We start from the raw sequence: 13,722 nt of genomic DNA, 5'->3' as shown, positions 1-13,722 counted from the left end.
GACAAGCTTGCACATATCAACTCTCCCACTCAGCACTGAAACAATGGTCTGAAAAGAACAAACAAACTTAGCAGAGGAGATAACTGCCTCCAGTAAAACCTCTTAAGGATATCTACAGATAAATAATTAGAATCAAGAGAAAGTTCTGCCAGGTTGCTAGACAGAATCTCAGTACACAAATCAATTTTGTTCCCACAAACCAGCAGCAAATATAAGAAAATATAATTTAGAAAAGAAAACATTAACAAAAAAAATCAATGCTACCTAAAAATAATTTTGGCAAAAGATATGTTGGATCTTTGTGGAAAACTTATGAAAGTAGATGGAAAGATCCTCAACATGCTGAAATAAATTGATTCTATTCCATGGTTATGGGTGGAATGATTCAGTATAAAATATCTTGATTATGAAATATTCATTCACAAATGTCCATGCTACCCAAATTTATCCTTAAATGCAGATCTGATCAAAATCTCAACTGACTTTATGGGATTTAGGTAGATCCTAAAACACATGGCAAGGAAAGAGTAAATGGTTAAGGAATTTCTGCAGAAAATGAACCAAGTTGGTGGGAGTCTTAAGATAATGGGACAATATTGTTCATAAAGAGGAAGGCATTGAGATATTGGCCCAGGGACAAAGAAAGCCCCTAACAGGCGGTCTGCACACAGGCTCCCATGTATGTGCCATCTTTGACATGTGACAAAGGAGCTCAGGGGCCAGGCAGGACCCAATAATGCATTTCAGACAATGGGTGACCCTGGTGTGAATTAGAAACCTCCCTGCACCATTCACAGACATAACTTCAAAGTACATTAAAGCCAAAGTAAGAAACAAAACATTAAAACATTCAGGAAAACATATAAGAAATACCTATATGACCTCTGGGTAGGAAAGCAGTTCTCAAAATAAGATATAAAGACCAGCCATAAAGAAAAAAAAAAAATCGATACAGAGAACGGCATTAAAGCTCAGAACTTCCATATGACGAAATACTACTGAAAAGCAAGCAGAGCCTGGGAGAAGCCTCAGTGCATACAGATGACAAAAGGAAGCAGGTAGAAAATACTTTCAGACATCTACCAGCCCCCTGGTGAAGAGGAAGCAGCAGAAAATTGTGCAAGTGGAAAAGGAAGCCAAATGGCAAGGCCATCAGACTGGACGTAGCCTCCTTAATGATCACGGAAATTCCGCTCACACGAGGTGGGCCCCGCCTCGCCAGTCAGGCTGGCAGTCCCAGCTGTCACCCCGTATCGGCGCCGAGAACTTAGGTGGGGACTGGCCGTCACTTGGGAAGGCACGAAGGCATTTTGGCTGTTCTTGTAAATTGAAAATGCCCACTTGGTAGTCGCCGAGGACAGGCAGTCCATGACCAGCTTAAAGCAAGCATTAAAACCCAGAACGTCCTCTTTCTATCCTGTGCGGATACCTGGGCTGTGGGGAAATGGCACAGAAGTGATAAATGCGCACTCCAGGTTGCTTATCTGGGGAGAAGCTGAGATGGAGGGAAGATTAAAAAGAGCCATCGGCTCTATCTGTGACTCTGTTTTCCTTTCACAAAAACAAGATGTGAAGCCAATATTGAAAAATGTGCAGATTGGGTAGAACCGTCCCGGTGGGTGCTGGTGAGGTGCTTATCCTCGGCCGCGCACGTGTTTCCCGCTCGGTGAGGAAGCTGCTGGGATGCAGAGGAGCAGGAGCAGGCGGAGGGGCTCGTCAGGCCACTCAGACTGAAAAGACACGAAGCCGGGCTGCCAGCTGGAGGGACAGTGACAGAGGCTGCTCCTTAAAGTGGGTCCCACGGGGCATGGCTATGCGTCGACTGCACCGTCCTCGTGGGCTGCGAGAAGTGGAGAAGCAAGGCGGAGGCCAGAGCACTCGTGTTTGGAGACAGCGAGTCTGTCCCGGGGGCAGCCTGTCCCAGGGGCCGGGCCAGGGCCGGGCAGGCGGGGAGGAGGGTCCGAGTGCAGGGGCCGGCCGGCCTCCCGGAGCTTGTGTTTTCCTCCTGGAGCAGGAGGTCAGGTGCGGGCGAGGAGCAGGAAGGGCCGTGAGCCTGGAGGAGAGAAGAGAGTCACTGTGAACTGTGTCCAGCCTGGGTGCGCGTCTCCAGGCTGCGTCCAGGCCGAGTGTGGCAGGAGAGAGAGGGCAGATGCACGGGCCGTCAACTGTCTCTCTGACCCGCTGCTGCCCGGGACGCGGGGGAGCTGCCTTGGCACCTGGCGGGGCTGGCACCCGCACGCCCGGGCCATCTTCTCAGGCAAGGTCCAGCGGCCCCGGGGCTGGCTTGGGGAAGACCCACGGCTGGGCCCACCAGGAGGCGGCTGCCCGGGCAACAGAAAAGGAGCGGGCAGGAAACTGAGGACGCCGGCAAGCAGGTGACTTAGGACGGCTGCTGTGCGCGCTGACTGCAGAGGGCCCGGGCCTGAGACGCTGGTGTGTCCACGCACCTGAGGACCAGAGGCGCCAAGGAATCTTGGCAACATCCTCTCCCCGCAGCGCCAAACTTCTGAGTTTCCGCTCAGCGAGTGTGTTCACCTGTGCAGTGGAATCTGATGTGAGTCTCCAGTGTGTGCTCCCGGGTGGAGCCGCGCACCACAACCTGGCACCCTGAGGCCGAGTCAGAAAACCTGGGGGTTCAACATACACAGGCCCCAGCTGAGTGCAGCCGCAACACTGCTGCTGTTATTGCTGCTGCTGCTGCTGCTGTTACTACTATTACGACCGTTACTCCTGCTGCTGCTATTACTACTACAGTTGCTACTGCTTCTGCTGCTAGTATTACTACTAGTATTACTGCTGCTACTGCTACTGCTGCTGTTGCTACTATTGCTACTGCTGTCACTCCTGCTACTACCATTATTGCTGCTGCTGCTACTACTACTACTACTACAGCTACTGCTATTTTGCTTATTCTGCTCTCGAAGCATCACTAAGATTACTGCTTTTATCCATTGATTTCTATTAAATGAATTGCTTATTGACAGTATCCTTTACAGAATGTCTGTTGCCAAGTTGATTACTTTAGGGACTGCCTATATTATGGGTCTCTCTCCCTCTCCCTCTCTATCACACACACACACACACACACACACACACACCCCTCTCCTGCCAGGGTCAGGTCTCATGGCCTCGTGCCTGGGGGAGAGGTGTCTTGGAGACATGAGACACGGAGTGAGACGGGCCCTGAAGCCCCAGGCTCATCTGACACCGCTTACCCGCCCCGCCCTGACCACCCGCCCGGCAGCTCAGACACTGGCACTGAATCACACACGCTCGGGAGGTACAATAGTAACAGTCCTTTCCCCTCCCCTGCCCCCAGGAAGTGATGTTGTTCCTACTCATCCCAGGGAAGTGCCTCAGGATCTGGGACCGTGAGGATGCAACCTGCACTGCCTGTTCCAGAAAGCTGACCACACCTCTGGCCTTCCCCAGGGTTGACCCTGCTCCGCTCCCGACCCTGAGGCACATCAGGGCAGGTGGCTGCATGGACGAGGCTGGGCATGTCTGTGGCTCACTCGTCCTCCGCAAGGGCCTTGCAGTGTGTAGGCCACAGCCAGGGGCACTGAGCGCCTGCTGCTCCCTGCTGTGGCCTACGAGGTGGGAAGGGCCTGTGGATGAGCACCCTGAGGCACAAGGGTGAGTTGTTCCTGCACTTTACACCCCTGGGAGGGGCAGATTCAGAGGGCTCTCTGCTGGCTTCCAAAGTGGTGACCTTCACACATGCACGCACACACATGCACATAGGCACACACATACTGCTGCTCCACTCTGCACTGGGTCAGGGCTGTGCAGGTCAGACAGGACCAGATTAGGCTCTGTGAGCCCTTTGACCCCAGCTGTCACTCTAGACAACACTGAGCACCCTGTGCCTGTAACACCTTCTCTACAACAGATGGGAAGGGCCAGTGGGCCTGGTAGTTGATACCTGGTGAGGATGAAGGTGCTGCAACCGGAGGGCCCCAGATTCATGGGGAACTGACAGCCGTCCCCCAGCTCTGTCCTCTGGCAGGACCCAAGGCCGCCCAGGAGCCTGCCCCGGAGACACTGAAGCTGGTAGAAAGCCACATGGAGGACAGTTAGCAAACCCGCACAGCTGCAGGCCCCCGGAGCAGACAGGTCTCAGGGGAGACCCGCCCCCGGTGACTCACCCTCTCCTTCCCTAGGGGTCTCCTTTCTCCGGAAGCTGACTCTCCGGACCATCAGCTCCCCAGAACAGACACAGACAGGCCTCCCCCGGCACGGGGCCTGGCGTGATGGCCTGGTGTCCAGCTGCTGGGCTTGTTTGCTGCAGAGCAAAGAGGAAAGGCGCAATGGCATGGCCGAGGCTGTTGGTTTGCAACAATTTTAAAATGTGATGAAAATACGAAGGACGGAAGCAATTTGCTCTACCCCAGAGAATGATATCGGCGCGTGTGGAGAACTCACTCCCCGATACAGGGACTCGGTTTCTCCAGTTTATACACTTTGAGAAAATCTACGTTGTGAGACTGTCCCAAGTAGTCTTGGCCAAGTCACCTCCCCAAGTCGTGACAGCTCCCCAGAAGAGCCACCTGGCCTGGACTCAGGGGCCTTCGTGGCCCCTGCCAATCTCTTCGGTGACATCTCCCGGTTCAAAGACCAGGCCAGGCTGGTCAGGCTTGTTTGCAAATGACCGCAGTGCAGACCTTGGTTGGGGGCCCCTGGGGTGGGTACCCAGAAGCAGGCCAGGAGCCCCTCATGATGTCAGTGTTCTCAGGCCAGAAGGGGTCCAGGCCCCGGGGCTCTTTTTATTTAGAAAGACAGGAGGGAATTTAGAATAAAAATCCAAACTATGTTGAATGCAAAAATTTTTAAAAACTCTCATTTGATTTCAAAGCATGCCTTTTCTTTTTCCCCTAATTCTGAGAAAAACTGAGCACAGCAGCCGAGTGCAGAGACCGCTGGCTGTCTCCAGTACACACACATCAGGGCGTCCCTGGCCCGATGTTAATTTGAACTGACAAAACACTCTCAGCACTTTAATTTTATTTCATAACGAAAAGACAAACTTCACTTCGAAGCATTTCTATTCCAAGTTTAATGGCTCACATTCTGAGGTCGGCAAGCAGATGGAGTTGAAGACGAGAATATATAATTGCAGATTATGAAACTACAAAATTAATATTACTTTGTTAATGTCAAGATTTGAGAGCCAGAAGGGATTTTCGAGATCACTGATCTCAAACCTCATCACACAGATGAACACACTGAGGCTGGAGTGTTTATGTCCTTCCAGGATTCATGGGGCCAGGCGGGGAGCGACATCTGCTCCCCAGGCTCCTGGCAGGTAAACCATCTCCTGTGCTCTCTGGTCTCCATTAATCCTTACGAGAAAGGGGCTCTGCTGTAGCTTTCAACATTCCGGCTTCCAATGCACGTGTGTATGTGCGTGTGTATGTGTGTGTGTGTGTGTGTGTGTGTGTGTGTGTGTGTGTGTCTGCGCCCATCTACGCAACTACAGTAGTTGTCTGGCTGTAAATGTGAATCTGGTCCCCCAATTTGCGATTCTTCATCATTTACTTGACTGTGAAGAAGACAATGTGCAAAGATCATGAAGGAATTAATGAACTATGAATTCAGTTTGCTGGGTGTGGAAATAGGGATTAAAGTGGGCTGTCTAGAGTGGAGACCCAAATAACAGGGATCTGAACACTGGAAGCTTTCAGGTGAAGGGGAAATCCAGAGTGGTCATGACATAGTAACACTTCACAAACCCCCCAGGGGTGCAGATCTGCCCGTCCCGGGGGCTTCTCATGTCTTCTTGGTCAACAAGGTTAACCACCACCTTGAAATGTGAGGCAGGAGGGAAAGCAGAGGAGAAAGGAGAAGGGGAGTGGACATCTTCCCATGTGGGCATGTCCTGGAAGATTCTGGATAGTCATGTCCTAGCAAGATAGAGTAGCTAGTACTACATTCTGCCTCAGCTGGCCCCTCTGACCATGCAAATAGCTGTGCGCCCCGATCTTCTCACACAAAAACACCTTCACCCCTGCCCCCAGGAAGGCCATCCCCGAATCACGTTATTGTTACTGCCTTTCCCTCTGATCTGGTCTCTCTGGTCTCTGGTCTCTCTGGTCTCTCCAGTAGACCCTCTCTGGTCTCTCCAGTAGACCCAGGCTCAGTTCTCTCAGTCTAACACCTGTAATCTAAAAGGGGAGATTTCTGCCTACCCGTAGCATTTAATTTACAGTGGTGGAGCAGGGGCAGAAAACCCTGATGAACAAATACATCCCAGGGGAAGGCAAGTAGCTGTCAAAATCCCTTGCTAGATGATGAATCCTTCTGAAGAGCACCCGCTCTGGGAGTGGAGTCTACAGTCACTCCATGGATGGTTTGGGAGTGAGGTTGTTCCTCGAGAGAGAACACAGCGTAGCAGAGCTGTGGCCCTCCCATCCACGCTGGGCCCGGTTCCCGTCTCTCTCCCATGAGGATTCTGCTCAAAATGACGAGTATGGGTCAGAACACACCAGCATTCTGAAGCCCATTCCCTGAGTGAATGGATCGTGTTCGGCCTCACAGGACGCTGCAGGAGGCTGTCACTGGAGGCTTTGTCGCCCAAGTAGCTCCCAGCCTCCAGATCTGTCTTTGCTTCCCACTCTTGAAATGTTTCCTCTATGCCAATGACATCGATTTTAGGTTCAAACAAAGACAATTTTGTATTTCTGTGAGTGCATCACCAAGGGTCACACAGAAACCCTCAAACATAAGGGGTGCATGCTCTAAAATAGCACCCGCCATCTGCCACATGGAATAACGAAAGCAGACTCTTAGTGTGCAAGATCTTTAATAGGTAAGTGTGTGCAGAGAGGGAGAAAAGAAAGGGTATTCCTAATAGCAGTTTCCCAATAAAACTTCCAAAATTTACTCACCCTCTTTTGGGAAAATGCCCAGCCAAACTGGGTTGGCCTGAGACAAGGCCTCTGAGAACCAATAGCTTACCACAAGTCTAAGGCACCTTCCAGAAAGGAAATACCCAGAAACGATTATAGCAGCTAAGACGAAAGGAGGTGCCACATCAAGACAACAGCTGCCACTTTCGGCCTCCCCAAGGGACCCTCGCCCTCATGTCTCTTGTGAGCGTCTCCACATGTCTTCTCCACATAGCTCCCGCCAAGTCCTGGGTGCAAGTCAAAGCCAGAGAAACAAAAACCCTTTTGTCTTCTATGTAATAGAGCTTCACCTGGCCTCTCAGCAACGCCCCTTACTTCCTAGCAGCTAATCCAAGGCGGTTGCATGTGAGTAGGTGGGAACATGGTACCTCCCCTAACGCTTACAGATACTACGTTCTGTTCAGTAGACTCAGGTGTGGTGAAGGTCGCCCGCTTTTATGGTGGCTTAATCACAAAGAGGCTCAGTTCTTTCTCACATAAAATCTAAGCTATTGTGTCTGTTCCACAAGGTCATGAGTCCCCAGGGGCCTCATCCTTGCTGGCTTGGCCATCTTCTCGTCTCCATGGCCCAGCGCTACTTAGCATCATGTCCACCATGACGGAGGCAGAAAGAGGGACGCTATGTCCTTGCTGGTCAAGACAGAACTTGACGATTTCACACATCATTTCTGCTCAATCCCACTACTTGAATTTAATCTCAAGAATAAACTCATTTTTCAACATGGCTTAATGCCCAGGAAAAGTCCACGGTTTTTATTGCTCTAGCAGGAGGGAGGGGCTGATATTGTGGAACACGAGCTCTGCCAACTACAGAAACTCGTTAACGTTAAGGGTACATATCTAGAAAACAATCTATGATTAGTTTATAGGTATAATCGGGGTGTGGATATGCTGTTTACCGCTCAACCGCCCTCATCTAGAATATCAGTGATTTTGCCAACCAGGAAACTGTAGGAAATTCCCTATTCGGGACTTCGGGGTCACCTGATCCTTTACTGTTATTGGATCTCTCCTCAGCTCCCGAACAATGGCCATTCACGCTGGCTTCTGTCAGATCAGGCCCTCCTCGGCTCTGAAATGATATTCATTGGAGTCAAGGAGTTTTTATGTAACTGCTGGAAGTTCACGCTTTGGGTCTTTCTCTTTTAACTCCTTATTTTAACTTCTTTGTTAAGCTTTGGTTTTCGTTTTTTTTAATTCTATTATCCAACTGTCTGCTGCTTACATACCTGTAAGACTTTGTGGGTATTTTCATGTCACCACATGTGCTAAGCTGGTATTTTCAGTGTGCATTGCTTATTGTCAGGATCCACATGGTCTTTTGTAAAAGCATTGAACTTATTTTTTGCTCTTTCGCATCATTCATCTCTCGAGCAGTCCCCTTGTCATTGGTGACCTACTCCGGGGCCAAAACCCATGGTCAGTGTTTCCTGCTCGCTCACCCACAGGGTGGACCTAGATGCAGACAGAGTTCAGCTTGTGAGCAATGCTCAGAGGGGTTTTAGCAGTGAAAATCTTAAGTGTCTTGGATCAAAATATGCCCCTGGGAGCAGACTTTGGGCACCCTAGGAGTAAAATCAGATGGGGGCTCCTTTTTTATTGCCGCTGTTAATTTCCTCTCTGGGGCAGCCAGCACAGTCGCGTGCTGCTTAGTGGTGTCCGCCCATGACAGGCCACATGTGCGCTGGTGCCCGATGTCTAGAGTCACACGTGCCAGGCATTGCAGGAGGATGAAGAAGCCACGAGGGACCCAACGCCTCTTTTCAGGACGCCCTCCTGAGTTGCTACACCTGCGAGATGGGGAAGAGCTATGTGGAGAATAACCTCACCCCGTGACCTGATTGTCTCCAAATGTCTCCCTGTCGTTCAATGACATGCGTCCATACAGTAACATCAAATTCAAAACCTTCCTGAGAGAAGTCTGGTCATGATATTTAAGGGAAGAGTTTCCCCACCTTGAGCCCAGGAGAAGACAGCCTTCCTGCCTCATGCCCATGACTGATGTTCACACGCCCTCCCCCTGAGTGTATTGCCAGCCAGTGGGGCCAGCTCTGTCATGGCCACACCTTATTTCCCGGGACTGTTGAAACCCAAGCCCCTTGGCAGCAGGTGGCTAACGTAGGCTCTTCCCACTTACCCTTCTGCAATGACACCAAAAAGGTAGTGAGTTCCTACTCTCTTCTTATGTTTGGCCCTTGGGCCATCCTTACCCTTGTGAAGTCTGCATTTTGAAAAAGTTCCGCATTGGGAGGAGCTTCAGAATATCTAGTGGACTATGTTTCCATGAAGAGAAGCCAACCTCTTATTTAATTTATGAAGAAGCAAACTAAGCTGCAAACTCCAAACTAGCAAATCACAAGGGAGTCACAGACTAAAGAAAACATTTACATTTGTCATAGTCAGGGGGTTGGCATGCTTGTGTGACAGGGTGCATTTGACTATTTAAGCTGGATTCCAGATGCTTCTAAGAACACACAGCAGCTGACTCCCCCTTCCCTGGCCACTCACCCCATCTCGGGAAGCCTGGGAATTTTTCCCACCCTCAGGATGGGCACCCAGAGTTGACAGGATTTGCACTATTTTCCCACCTGAGAGAACACAGTTTCTCTTTTCACTCCCTGAGATTATTCCTTTTTTTTTTTATTTATGCATACAAGAACTGGGTGTATACCAGAGATGCAGGGAACTAGGGGAGGGAGTGGGTAGGAGTGGGGGATGTGAGAAGATTCACCAGAAACAGAGTGGGGAGCAGAACAGGTGGATCTACTGAAATACACTGCTGAGGGGAGCAGCGGGGAGACAGGAGAGGTCTGCTGCACCCTGTGGGTCATCTCCCTGGCTGGGGATCGAACTCGTGCTGCAATGGCTGTGGACAGCTTCCCAGTGCTGAGACTTACCCCCTTGTGCCACCAGGGAGGCCCTCCCTGAGATTACTGTTGACCATCAGGGACAGCACTGGTGCTTTCCAATATGGCACCCTAATGGTAGACACTGGCAAGTGGGAGCCAGAAAGATGGACACAGAATGTCAGGGTGCAGATGGCAGTGGTAGCTCACTAACTGGGCAGGTTGGCACGTGTGAGGAACTCCTCTGGCATCTGCCCAAAGCAGCGGAATGGATGCTTCCTAATAAGCCGATTCCTGGAGCTGACTGAGCTCACGTAACTGAATGGGCCCCTAAGACCCACCTCCCATCTGGGAGATGCCGAGCTATAGAGTCTAAGACACATGCAATCTGAAATAGAAGATGAATGAAGGACTCCTGAAAGGGGCAGTGACATAAGTACCAAACATAAAAATTAATTCTGCTAAAAAGTTTTAAAAAGCAATGAGATACCATTTTCATTTATGAAATTCTCAAAGATTATTAATTTTCCCTCTTGCTTGTCTGAATAATAAGCATGTAAATTTGTCTGAATGTTATGAAGGATAATACTTTCTTCCCAAAGTTTATTTCAACACATGGAAAATTGTTTATGATGGTCTTGGGAAAATTGTTTAGAGATAATTATGTTATGACTTAGGTGAAAAACGCAGGTAGTGAACCAACATGTAAAGTACATGGTACTATTTTTTGTGTGTTTATGCAAGTTTACATCTAAAAACAGCAGCAAGTGTGTATACAGATGAGTGATTAGCTCTTTCTCTGTTATGAAATTTTTCTATTGCTGAGTTTTCCACAGTGCACACGGCCATCTTTATGTCCCGTGCAAAGGACAACACAAGCTATTGTTATATTGTCTTTTTCATTGGTCTTCAGTGGTTCTAAGATCTTGACTTCCACGTCCCTGTTGCACACATCTGGAAATGTGTATTTCTTGGGGTTTTTTTGTTGTCCTTTTCTCTTCCTTTGCTCTGAGTCACCCCTTTCTGGGTTGATCTGCTAGTTAGCAGTTTCATCACCCCTCGTGTTGCGTTTCCTGTACAGATTAGGTTAACCCAGATGAAAGTACAAATATTGGCTAATATTTTACTTCCACAGATGTGCTTTCAGCTGGTTTCCCCCGCAGGCAGAGGGGCCGGCAGCGGCATGGCCTCCCAGGGCTTTCCCATGAGCCCACATTGGAGGATTTTTCCTGAGCTATATTTAGAATAAGACTTCCCCACGAATCAAACCACCAACTCAGAGGGTCAAGTTGGAGTATTGAAATAAGCTTCATAGGCATAAAAAGAAAGTTTCATTCTGCCCTCAATTTAGAAAAATAGTTTGAAAGGGAGCGGGGGAGAGAGACAACTTTTACAACATCTTATAAATTAATTTGATTTGTAGGGCATTGCAAAATAAATTTTAATTCAAAACATTAAAAGCTACCACTGATGACTGGAAATAATGTAAAAACAGAAAACCCAATTTAAGAACGCATATTTCATATTGGAGTAGAAGCAGCAGCATCCCAAATTATTCCTGGAGTTTTCAAAGTAGCAGAATAAAATAAAATGTAATCTAGCAACAAAAGCAGAAACAGGCAGCAGCTCTTGGGCAATGATTAGCAAGTGGGTCGAGTTATTATCACTTAACATCATCTCCATTTTCCTTACAATATTTATCCTGCTTCTCATCTTGCTTCAGGACAGGACATGCTCTTGAGTGTAAAGTGATGATACAAACTACTCTGTAAGCAGGAAGTGGGGTGTAAGGTCTGGAATTTAAAAAGAGGGGCTGTGGTGCCTTCAGTTCAGAGAGGATTAGACAGTGAGAACTTGGGTGGGAACCAACACAGTTCAAAGAGTGAACCCCTGGGGATCAAAAGAAGGCATGGGTGGCATGGAGAGGACCCAGCAATGGACTCAGAAGTGTCCAGTGACATGGAGGACAACCAGGAGAGTTGGGAGAAAGTAGCAGATGCAGAAGAGCCAGAAGCCAGCTGTGGAGGCCCATTAGCTGGAGACTCGCCCACTGGAGCTAACTCGTGAAGGTCAGCGGGCGCTCACGGGAGCAGGTGAGAGCGGAGGTGGAAGGTGAAGATCGTCCAGAGCATGTTTTAAAATTTTGCTGTAAAGGGTATAGTGGCTCCATCCTGTGTGTGGATGGGCCCAAAAGGAAACCGGCCCACTCAACTAAATATGTAAACTGTAAACGCAACACAAGCTGTTACGGAAAAGACACCCTGTCCTCGCATCTTGAAAATAGATGCTTGGGATGCAAGTTGTTGCCACGCAAAGAAACCAGGTAAAGCCCAGCTGAGAACTCCTTAAGATTTCTTGCAGTTGCTGTTGCACAGGGTGGTGCATCGTCAAGGTCATCATCACCCACATCTCAAAAGGCAAAAAAGGGATGCTCTTGCTAAGAACCTGGGAGGAGGGGATGGACTTTGACATTGGAACTCCTCCGAGTTCTGCTTTACACCTTGGAGAAGGGCTGTCTGTATAATTTGTAGGACCCAGCACACAAAAAAAACACAGGCCCCTTGCAAAAATGATTAAGAATTTCAATCTGTCGCCAGTGGAGCGTTGAGGCACCCATGTCGGAACTGGGGTTCTGGTGACTGCCCGGTCACACTGGCCAGTCGAGCAGGTGCAGAGCTTGTGCCCGTGAACTTCCCCACGCCATGGCTCGTCCACATGCGGGGCAGAGGGGACAGAATGGCAGGGCTGGGCCTGAAAGCTGTCAGTGATCAAATATCAAAAATGGCGTCAGATTTTTCATGACACGCTCTCACTTCCTTCAAGTCCTCTGCCACATGTCACCCTCTCAGTGACACCAACCTGATGGTTCCATTTAAAATTTCACACCCTCTCCCCATGCCCCTGGTTCCCCTTACCGAGCTCTACCTCCCAGCCCCTGACATCCATCACCTTTACATAAACGATAACTTTCATTAATAAAATAATACTTGAACTGGAAGGCAAGATCCCTAAGGATAGAGATCTGCATCTGTTTCATTCTGAAAACGGTGCCAAGCTCCTATTTGGTGTTCAATAGTATTTGGTTTTGCATGAAAGGATGGCTGGATAATAGTGGGCTCTAATAAATCAGTCTTGATGTGAAAAGTCCCCTGGAAAAGTCCCCTCTGCAGAGCAGCTAGTCTCTTCCCGAGTGTGAGTCTTAAATCACACCCGCTGAACGGGCTCCTTGCTCTCCCTGTGGTCCTCTTTAAAATGCAAACTTTGCAAGGGTTGAACATTATTTAACTCTAAGGTTGCGTCAGCATTTTACTGCTTTTGGCTCAAGATGGTAGAAAGACTCACAAAGCCGGGAGGGTGGAAACAGGCTGGGAAGTGGGGAACGGAAGCAGCCGCATCTGCAGGGCGGCTGCGCAGCAGACCTGGCTTGGACTCAGCTGATTCTCCCGCGCAGCCGCCAGCCCCTCTGAGATTCTCCAGCTGCTCTGGCTCTGATTGTCGAAGGGCACATGATTGGCTCTAAGAGGATTTGCTCCTCCAGGGAACCTGAGATTTCTGCATTGTCTGGAGGCACCAGGGTCTTTGTGGAACATGGGGGATTGGGCAGGTGGTGTGGGGAAAGAGGAGAGCTGTGGATGGAAAGATGCCCAAGGAGCCAGAAAGGATATGGAGAGGCCTGGAGAGCAGATGCCAGGGCCTCCCGCAGCCCCTGAGCCCCAGGCCTGCTCCACGAGTCTAATTAGGAAGACGGAACTCTGGTCTCATTTCAGGTCATGGATAACATCAGTCTCAAGTTGATGCGTCGTCCTTCTAAAATTTCACGCCTGCTCCCCATCCACCTAGTTCCCCATACCAGCTTCAGGAATAGGGGAGAGACAGCCATCAGCTGCTTCCGGGACCCCCCTCATCACTGTCTCTGCCCCTGAAGGTCCCCTGGAGTCAGTGCTACCCACCCTGGAACTGACCTCATT

This window comes from Talpa occidentalis, unplaced genomic scaffold (assembly GCF_014898055.3).
Source record: "Talpa occidentalis isolate TD23 unplaced genomic scaffold, MPIMG_talOcc4v2.1 talOcc4.6, whole genome shotgun sequence".
Lineage (NCBI taxonomy): Eukaryota > Metazoa > Chordata > Mammalia > Eulipotyphla > Talpidae > Talpa > Talpa occidentalis.
Note: the sequence above shows the minus strand (reverse complement) of the source record.